Here is an 11196-nt window from a genome sequence, read left to right as displayed (position 1 = left end):
ATTTTCGACACCGTGATTTAAGCTCAGACGCGAACTCTCACGGACCGTCTCCAAACCCATAGTGGAACAAAGAGTGCTCAGACTAGTACGCAGAGAAGGCCTCCACGTATAAGACCTTCCGGAACGACAGACTGACTACCTGCTAGTAATCGTCAGTACTATACAGTACTATATACTTCAAAGATACTAAACATCTAAAGTTGACAGATCCGAAATAATGCGACCGTGACATAATTTTTTTTTTCGAGCGGTTATTTTAATTTTCTTCACTATTTAAGCTCACAACTCCAAAGCGAGCCCTCGTATACAACATTTTATTACACCATTCAATGCAACACACAAATATGAGGGGTGGGCGTAGCGTAGTTGGTAAATCAATTGCCTTGTAGGCAGCGCACCTAGGTTCGAGTCCCGACCCCGCACATAGGGTTAGAAATTTTTCATAAGAGACTTTCCTCAATAACTTTGAAACGAAGGAGTATTTTTTCATACAGTCTTCGACAATATTACGTAGTTTTGATACCTACATGTTTGTCTTGAACATAGTTTGCACGAAAAGTCGCAATGAAATAAGTTAAATTAAAAAAAACTAGATTTAAGGGGGTTGTCATAGAAAACGCCTTATAAATCGATAACCTTTAATCCTACAAGCTCAAGTTCCTTAACAAAATTTTTCACTATGAGCATTTCTAAAACATTGTCGAAGACACCAACTTTCTATCTCATCAGTATAAAAAGTTATTTTTTTTTAGTTTGATCATAGTAAGCCATGCCTAATTTCAATTGTTATCAGGTTGAGGGGAACATTCATACGAACAATTCCTCCAAAGACACCCTGTGAATATATGGTTTGGCCTCTAGTGAATTAAGTTCACGTTTTTGGCGTTTCCGATCACTGTGCGAGGGGGTCCGAATTATCCCCACGGTCTTAATAACGCCGTTCTATATTACTAAGACGTTTAAATCAGTTTGATTTAACTGAATCATTTGGACATCTACATATTTACAAGGAATTTCACTGTGCTAATCACCCTGCATAATGTCCGGGTAGTTCAAAGTAGCTTAGTAGCAGATCAATTCCAAAGTTCATTCGAGTGGTTATGAAACAAATCGATACATTTTTATGGTAGAAAAAATAACGTCGATAATAGTACTCTGAGACCGATTTGATCTTACCAAACTACTGTGGTTCAAATATTGTTGTTAATAACTTCAGCAGTCCATCCAATTTGATTTTTTCATCGTAACATTGTACCATAGAAATGTACTACTGAGCGAATTTGAGTCGATTCTTTTTCTTGAAGGCTTTTTGTTTTGGTTTTCCTCAAAGTTTCTTCAAAGTTTCTTGCTGCTGAAATATCTCTGTGCATCATTGGAACATCAAATTTTTCTGTAAGACAATCGATGTTAGGTTTTTCATGCCGTTCACCTGACTCTTAAGGCACAAAAACTTGTGTAGGGGAACTGTGGGTAAGACGGACAGGTTGGGTAAGACGGACACATGGTTATTTTAGGCATATAGCATATAAAGTTCAATTGCATCTCTCTTTATAGATATCCTTGCATTATGAAGCACTCAGTAGGCCTTGAATATTGTTGAAAGCGAAAAATTTAAGTAAACATTGATAATCAGTAGTGCATCTTCGTGCGGATGTAATTTTTACGTCTCTGATTTTAAGGTTTATCAAGGAAAAAATCATTTTTTTCGCGGATTTTTTCTTGTATTTCGATAATGTAACTCTTAAATGACATCTTCGTGGAAAATAACAGGTAAGTTCTTATACGAGTAAATAAGTGCGAGCGTTTAAAAAATATGTGTACTGGTGGGGCAAGACGGCCAGTCTTGATTAATTCGATTGATTCATCCTTATATGAATGTCTCGCGTATAGAAACGAAATTCTAGCAGTCAAACGTGGAGAACCATCCAATTATCTGAAGTCTCACATGTAGTAGACTGCAAGATGTACGTTAATGTGACCTAGGCTGAATACGGAATTCCTTTGGAAAAGGTAGAAGACTTTGTGCAGGTATGTGTATTCTGGCTATGCGTAATCGAGAAACTGATGTTACCAATTGCGTATTTAATATGTAACTTTCCAGTTTTGTATAAATGATTTGACTGATCATTGGAACTGATTGTATAGCCTCTTTATGCAAACGGAAAAAACGATATTAGAAACTACATCATTTGCTTCAACTTTAAAATGAACCCCAAAACGTAATTTTTCACCTCGAATTGAACATATATATTAAGAAGAACCACAAACTATACAAAACATCCGTTAGAAACAGTAAATTTTAATATTTCGTATTGTGATCATGCTTCCGGCGACATGTCCGTCTTACCCCCACCATATGTCCGTTTCACCCGCAGTCTGGAAAAAGTGCAGATATTTCTTTGTTTTCTATTTCTTTCAAAAAAGATACTTGTCGATTTTTGTAACATAATCCCTCTGGGCACTCGAAAGCCAACATATGGAGCTACAATATAGAGTATTTCATGTTGACAAAAACATGCTTTTACTATGTTTTATTTGAGTATAACCTTAACATGTCCGTCTTACCCCCAGTTCCCCTACACTTTTGACGGACGTTAAATTTACATTTCATATACAAATAATATTTTTTCCGCCGCAGCAAAACCAATGCCAGGACCAATAATAACATTTGTAGGTTGCTTCGCCTAATGCCACCCACGCATCATTTTTTTCCTGGATGCGGTTAAATGTATGTCGATTTGAGTTTACAATGGGGGTTTCCGATTAAAATTATTTTAAACGGATTGGAACGTTTATCTCGATGAAATTTCAAAAAAACCCAAATTAAATTTTGATGTTTTATCCAGCTAGCCTACACTGTGCGACTATATAAGCTCTAATGGGGGATGCCAATCACAAATCGTCGCTGTTGTGCTATCTTATGACAAACGCCATTTTGGGGTAAACTGAGTTAGATATGCAACATTACTAATCTGAAAATTCTCTACAAAATGGTGTTTTCAGAATTTTGAAATTTTGCTTGGTTACTGAGGTATAGCGAAAAAAGTGATGAGAAATTGTCAGTTTTTTGCTTTAAATCACTGTATCTTGGGATTCGCTTAAGTAATGTAGAAGTTTTAGATGTTTTTATATGTAAAAATGTCTGAGGAACACAATGGCATAATAATTTTTAAAATAAAAATACATGTATTGCGAGAAATATGCAGTTTTACTTTTAAATTGGCAATATTTCATGTTTGGCAACACTGTAATTGAAAATTACTATTTTTTCTAGATTGCTTGCTCAATTTCCTTCAAAATGCATCTCATCGATTGTTTCTAGGCCGAATAAAGCCGAAGATATTAATAAAAGTTAATAATTGATGCTTTTTTTCTATGGAAAATTTTCCATGCACAATTATGACACGCCATACAAATTTTGCCATCAATACACGCCTACGACACGTATGAGTGCGACTTTTGTTTACATTTATAGTGAAAACTCGCAACATAGTCAACCGAATTTCGTGATATTTGAGGGATTAATACAAAATAGACAGAAGCATCGATTGTCTTCTCTGAATTGTTTCTATAATTTATAAGTTTCAAGATATTCAATCTAAAACTTTAAAAATCGTTTTTCTCGAAATGTGCTAAATGGCGCTTGTCATAAGATAGCACAACAGCGACGAAATGTCATCCAAAAAAATTAATTTAAGCTGTAATAAATACATATACTGAATTACTGTAAAACTTTACTTTCATTTTGATAACTACCCTTGTAACCACTAAGGTTTTATAGTCCTTCTGAAGCCTTCCTTAAAACTTAGATAGCACTTGTAGTGTGCTATAAAATTAGAAATGCTACTTGGGTGTAGCTGATTTACCTATCAATCTCAAACGTCACCCTAATTTTCGACTCACTCTGTGTGTAATTATATTACCTTCGACTTGGAAACTGAAGTAAAATCGTCAAACTGTAGAAATGCCTCGAGATTTTCAATGCTGGCATCAAAAACGGCAGCGAAAACAAATTCTGTCATGATCCAGTTATTCGCAAATTATTAAGATGATAACATAATAACAAAATAATAACAATGATAACAAAACATGATATCAATATGAAATCATTATGTTATCCGCCTTTGCTCGGGTGGGGTGGCTCTGTCGAAAGTGAAAAACAGAGTCGGAAAATGTTTTTTCATTTGCCAAAATCAGGCAAAAATGACGAAAGAACGAAGCTTCTTTCCATACCACTAGCACTTTGCGAAATCGAAAATGAGACAACAGGCTAGGACAAAGCAAGCATGTAGCAGAGCGTTTTCATTATTCTCTCCACACGCTCGTTTTCGCTTTGAGATTCAGAATGATATTGGTACATTCGATATTGAACTTACTGCTGGGGAAAGGAACATACACTAGCAATGATATTTATTTGGGACCGTTCATAAACCACGTAGACCGAAATTTGAGAATTTTTAACCCCCCCCCCCCCTCCCCCCTAGTAGACCTTAGTAGACTTTTACCAACCAAGAATTTAGCAAGAAGCACATTATAATGTTCAAATAAAAATTAGCGTTTAGATTTATTTCAAGCTTTTTAAATATTAAAGAAAGGTTTTTCACATTGGTTTTTTGTCTATGATTGATCAAATGAATTAATACCGATTCAAGGTGCTTTCCAACGTTTGTGTAGCGGAATACTTCTTTTCAAGGTTTGTCACTCAAATATATGTAAAAAGATATATTGCTATAACTAGCTTAAATTTTGGCCGAAGTGTGACCTACACCAACAATGCAGAATTGCTAAACAGTTTTTGAGTCTTACTGGTGCATTCAAAATTGTTAAATTATAAGAAACAATTACAAATTAATACTGTCAATGTGTACTATCATCTAGACTAAAATAATAAACCAAACATGCACAGAAATTTCACTTTTCGTGAACAAACAAAATAATAAGATAATCTAAATTGCCTCATTTGATTAAGGGAACGAAACTATTGAAATATTTATATTTCTTATGTAATAGGGATCTTTAGGGGTGTGCGGGTTAAGGCATATTCTGATGCAGATTAGTACCGCAATTTAATATCTCAGTCCTTTTTCAATTCTTAGGCCCGAAACTATTAAAACAAACATTTTTAGTTTGTTTCCTTTTAGGACATTAACACATCCAAACCCATGAGACTTACACGACTCCATAGGTTGCCTTATCAGATCTACCATAGTTTGCAGATTAAACTTGGGATGGCAGGCTGCTAGCGGATTGCAAAAGTACCAGATCATGCTATGTGGGGTGCTGTCCCGGTTAACAATGAGGAGAACGAGATATTTGCAGATACGTCATTTAGTAGGACAACTGTCAGTTTGTTGGTTGAATTTAATTTGTTTTTTTATTTTTTATTTAAAAATCAGAAAAGAATAATTAAGGTTAAAGAATGATATTAGTGTACTCGTAAGGACACCCGCTATTAATACATATGAAAAACTGACTCAATTTTTCCAAATTAAAGATCCCTATTAATAGCCGTATCACCTTAGAGTATTATCGCAAAGTATTAAAGTTTAACTCCGAATATTTTCGAAGATAAATATAGAAGAGCCGGTTTGCACGGAATTGCATAGGGTCAAGACGTAAAATTTAACGGGTGTTTAAAGATTTTGAAATCAGTGTAAATGATTGCAAGAGAAACTGACTAACTCGAGTAAACACTTTGTTGTAGAAGTTTAACTACACTACTGCTTTAACCACCGAAATTAATAAATAAAAAAAAATAATCTACTTATTGTTAAAAATCGGGTATTTTGTTGTTACAATGCTTAACCTTGACCATTTTTTAACTTTTTATAGTTCATGCATTTAACCCTCCGGAAGTCGCGCTTATGGCCCCCAGAACGAGCAGCTGCTGGTGTCCTAAGACGATTTCGCTAGATTTTCAGAGCAGCGTGCACTCAGTGCACTAGCGCGACTGCCGGAAGGTTAATGGTCCATGCATGGCTGCTAACTAGGGGTGTCTCAGATGATTTCACAGTCAAAATCTTCCGTCGAGAGGAATTTTGGGCGATCTTCTTTAGAACTGTCATTTTGTATTATTCCTAGATCAAAACTATATCAAAATATACGCAAGAAACAACAACGTGTGAGGCTGTCAAAAAAAATCGTGGGTTCTGGGTTGAGTGGTCGCTTAACGAGTAGTTACCTCAATAGTGTACTAGCTTTGAAGTTTCTGCATAAATACTGAATAGATTGATATTTTGAACACAACTCTCTTTAAATCCCATTCATAATTAGTAATACGAGAATAACAAAAAATAAAAGTTTACGTAGACTTTTTCACAGACCCCCCCTCCCCCCTCGTAGACAAACGTAGACTTTTGCCGGACCCCCCCCGTCCCCCCTATAAGTCTACGTGGTTTATGAACGGTCCCTTTGTCGATGCTCGATTCTGTAGATTTGCGAGCTAATGATGGTATTGTAAGACGGAAGCCTGATCGGTGCGCATATTTCGTATTTTAACTATGTTCTAGTTGCATTATTAGATGCACATTGCATTAATATCGTTTAATGAAAATCGCCAATTACTGACCATGCATCAAAACGAAATAGCAACTTCGGATTGTCATAGGAAAACGAAAGTCGCTGCTGCTGCTACTCGTTTTCATAGAATCGAGATAGGAGGGGATATCGCCTTTATTGTTTTATTTTTTCATGCAGTTAGCGACGAAAGAGGCAGGGAAAGGACGAAAATGAATTCTCTGAATTTCGTCGTTCATTGAATAGGTATGAGAATTTTAGGCTCTGGTGAAAAATGCCGCTGTTGATGAATGCACGATTTGCATGGGGTAGGTAAATTCGACTACAGGAATTTCAACTTATAATAACATGAAATGCTGACCATTTCGAAGGATGATATCTTCGGCACACTGGACCAAAATATCAAGGGCTTTCCGGTGAATTACAGGTTAATTTAGAATTATCCCGCTAGGTGGCGCTAGAGCGTATAAAAGACTGATAGGTTTTTTTTTTAATATTGTCCCATATCTCGCGATCGTTTATAGTTGGCGGGGTGGAGTCGTTGACAAAGTAGATTATAAAGTCAAGGGCTTCTCGATGGAGTACCGTTTAGTTCAGAATTCTACCATTGGGTGACACTAGAGCACCTGGGATTTTCTTATACATTCTATGTTGGTCATATCTTATGAACGGACACACATGGCGGAATTGAGTTTTCGGAAAAGTGCATATTGAACCAATTGTATGATATTTGGGAGTAGTATACCATACTCAACGTGCAATTCAAAGAGACTAAGATTGTAGTATGATCAATAACGTAGATGGCCACGCCCAGCGAGGTCAAATTTGGGATAGGAAGGAATGCTAGTTCAACACTTGTGACAATTATGACCAAGGAGTTCTCTGCATCATCCACAAGTGTCACAGGATAGAATTGGTGTTAGTAGGTAGGGAGATGAATCAGGATATATCTTGGAAAATATTGTGATTTAGCTAAGTACTCACGCGCTATGTCTTTTCATTTTAGAACAAAGTTTTCAGGTGTGCGACCAGAAATTGGGGCTTTTGGCAAAATGAACTATAAAGTCATGAACTTTCCTTAGGAGAACAGTTTTGCTTGGATTTTTATAACTTATCCTGTTCTGCTTACATTAGATCATGCCTCGTGAACGTAAACACTTGACGGAGCGAAATCTTCGGTAAAATAGATCATAAGGTCAAGAATTCCTAATGCTGAACATAATTCTCGTTCTCAGCGAGAAATTTCTTTTCAGCTCAAAGATTCCAAATTTGAATTATCGTTCCAAAAGTATTTTTCACTAAAGTTCAACTAGAACACCCAAGTTTTTACACTTATTCATTTTCATGTATTACAATGCCTTCCTTTATTTTAATGCGTGTGGTTTCTGGAATATTCTGTCTATGCTTGCTACTTGGAGTAGATACTGGAGTTGGTCTTAATCTTTAGTAATTTTTTCGCAGTAATCGTGTAGCAGCTTAACTTTTCGTTCAGCGCAATCGTTTACTACTTCTAATGATGTAATTTTTCCCTTCCTCAATCAAATCTTCACTCCTGTTCTGTGCCGTAGCCAGGGGTGGGGGAGGTCTTAGTTTAGGGGTTTAAACCAAAATAATTGGATTGAAAAAAAACTTTACCGCTGTATGCCCAAAAAACACCTTTATTAAGCCGACAAGGGTACCCGGGTATCCACAAACTGAAAGTTCATAACTATGGCTTTCATTTACCGGTTTTTTACGGACACTATTAGATTTTTTTTGGATTCAAGAGCTTGTTCACTTTTAGATTCTGTGAAACTGGACTGGATGAATGTATCTGGTTCTTGTTAGTTAGTTAGTTAGTTCAAATCACCAAATGGTTCCAAAACCACAAGATACAGCCTGCTAATGCAATTCCAAGAATTTTGATACCCATATTGCCAGTATTCCATTGAAATTCACAAATAGTATCCCAGCACTGGAACATACTTCCGGAAATTCGGATTCCCTCCCGATTCACTTTCACCAAGTCCAAAAGTGGATGAGTTCCAGAACCCAAAACACTTGAAAGTTTCGAAATCGGTTGGAAATTGCCTTAGTTATTGGCATTTTAGTTTTGTGGGTACCCGGGTACCCTCGTCGGCTTGTTACGCAGCAAAAAAAATCAGGAGCCCCTCCTCGCTCCCCCTTACTATATCAACAATATTATTAACCCAAAAGCTTCATTAAGTGAAGTTCTAAGATGTCACAAAGCTTCAATTTCCAACTATGGAACATTGGAATTTCATTAATTGAAGCCTAAAACGGTACCCGGGTACCCAGTCGCACAGAGGAGTAACTAGAACAAATTCTTGGCCAAAAACCAAAATATTTTTTTCGATTTTTTTGTTTTGTTATATTTTTTTACATACCTAAGAATTTATTGTATAACGTGGAAAAATTCAAATAAAAAATTGTTAAAGAATTTTTGCATGTATGCCCAATGGTGATATTTTAAGTGATATTTTAATCGTTTTCGTTATGTATTCAGCAAAATCGCTTTCTAGTGATGATGACTGTATTAAATAAGACAATATTATTACAAACGTAGTTCAACACAACCGTTTGTTTAACGTCAGTTTAAAACTAACTAAAAAAGTAGACTTGCTGTGTATTGCACCAACTTTAAAAAATACCTTTTTTAAACATTTTATTCCAAACTTGAATGATAAAAAAGATACATTATACGACTAGATCCGGCAAAGTTGCTGAAGCAGTATTACAAAACAAGATTTCAGATATACAAAAAATATTAGAACTCTTCCGATCTTGTCCGATCCGCAACTGGAAAAACAAATGTTTACGCAACTGGAAAAACAAATGTATTCACAAAGATCACCTAGAAATTACTAGTATTCGAAAGGATATAGAAAACTGGCCTCTGCACTGGTAGGTGAGTAAATGCCAAATTGTTCCAAAAACTAGTAATTGTCTATTTTAGTTCATATTAAAGCATAATAACAACAATTGCAGCAGCAAATAATTTTGGCCAGGATTCGACCCTAATTACTCCTCTGTGCGTCGAACACATAACGGTAGATATGGAGTAATTTAATTAAACATTATATAATAACAATTTTGAACGTATATTGTCTGATCACTACATTGAGAACCTATTGTTTTAGGCATCATGTGGACCTTTGGGAAATAGTGCGAATTGGATCTTGTAACTGAACTCTTAGCCGAGGTTCCATAGTTGTCAAAGAGCTCTTTTTGAACAGGTTTTCCGAAATAAGGATTGGGGACAATGCTTCGCATGGGAAGTTTGATTAGGTTGAGTATCTAATAAACACAAATTTGCTCACCGAAAAATTGTACAAAATTTCAATATTTACTGAAATGTATTTTTTGAGAATGCATAGAGTTGACACAAAAACTCAATCACACAACAACGATAATAATATTTTGTAAAGTACAATAAAATGATGAAAAATAACGTTTTCCGTTTGCTCAGGATCGGTTTCTATGAGCATTTGATTTTTATTGTCTTTTTATTTATCCTGCTTAGAGGTTATTTATATAACTGATTATCAGTTATATAAATAACCTCTAAGCAGGATTTGAAGTAATAAATATTTCCAAATATTTCAAGTAAGTGGCTATTAACCCTCTAGTGCCCAATTTGTTTGGCTTGAAAATAAACTTTTGTAGATGGTCTTCGTGATGTGAAAGAAGAAAAGCCCTTGACTTTATAATCTACTTTGTCAAAAACTCCACCCCGCCAACTATAAACGATCACGAGATATGGGCCAATATTTAAAAAAACCTATGGTCTTTTTTATACGCTCTAGCGCCACCTAGCGGGATAATTCTGAATCAACCTATTCTTCACCGGAAAGCCCTTGATATGTTGGTCCAGTGTGCCGAAGATACTATCCTTCGAAAATGGTCAGCATTTCGTGTTATTATAAGTTGAAATTCCTGTAGTCGAATTTAACTACCTCATGCAAATCGTGCATTCATCAACAGCGATTTTTTCACTTTCGACAGAGCCACCCCAACTACAGCACATGACACCCTCAACTTTGTGCGCCTATGACTTGTGTGGTTTTATCCGATTGACTTCCGGTCTTCACGAGTCGATTTTTTGTTACAATAGGATTCTTAATTTTGCTCACGAGATACATTCCAGTGTATCTCGTGAGCAAAATTAAGGTGGCAGTGCCACCTAGAGCTGGAAATGTGAAACTGATGCGTTTCTCCATTCATTTAGTCAATTTTTCCCATACAAACTTTGAGCTGTTTGCGGAACCACTTCCAGTGCACCAAATAAGCTGAAATTTTCAGGGAAGCTCACATTTTCTATCTCGAGACTAAGAAAGATTCTCGATAGGTGGGTCGATTGTGCAGCTGTTAGTTATAGCAGAAAGCGTAAACCCTTATGACTGCACCGCGGTAAGAAATTCATTGAATTGCAAAAAAAATATGAAACCAGTTTTAGGTAATTGAAACAAAAATGTTTCCATGTTTAAAGCGTTTGCGTAATTGACAGAAAACTGATAACAGTCATTCGCCTATGCTAGGTATCGCTTTCCAAAAGAAAGTCTTTAAAACAAAGAACGATGTGCAGAAAATGCTTCAGTTTTCCTTAGTTCCCCCAACTAAACTAATATAGCAATGAAAGGGCTGGAAATTTTCGGAGTAACAGTTGTTCTTGCAACACTA

Source organism: Topomyia yanbarensis, chromosome 2 (assembly GCF_030247195.1).
Source record: "Topomyia yanbarensis strain Yona2022 chromosome 2, ASM3024719v1, whole genome shotgun sequence".
In the NCBI taxonomy this organism is placed as follows: Eukaryota; Metazoa; Arthropoda; class Insecta; order Diptera; family Culicidae; genus Topomyia; species Topomyia yanbarensis.
The sequence above is the reverse complement of the archived record's forward strand: the minus strand, read 5'-3'. Positions refer to the sequence as shown.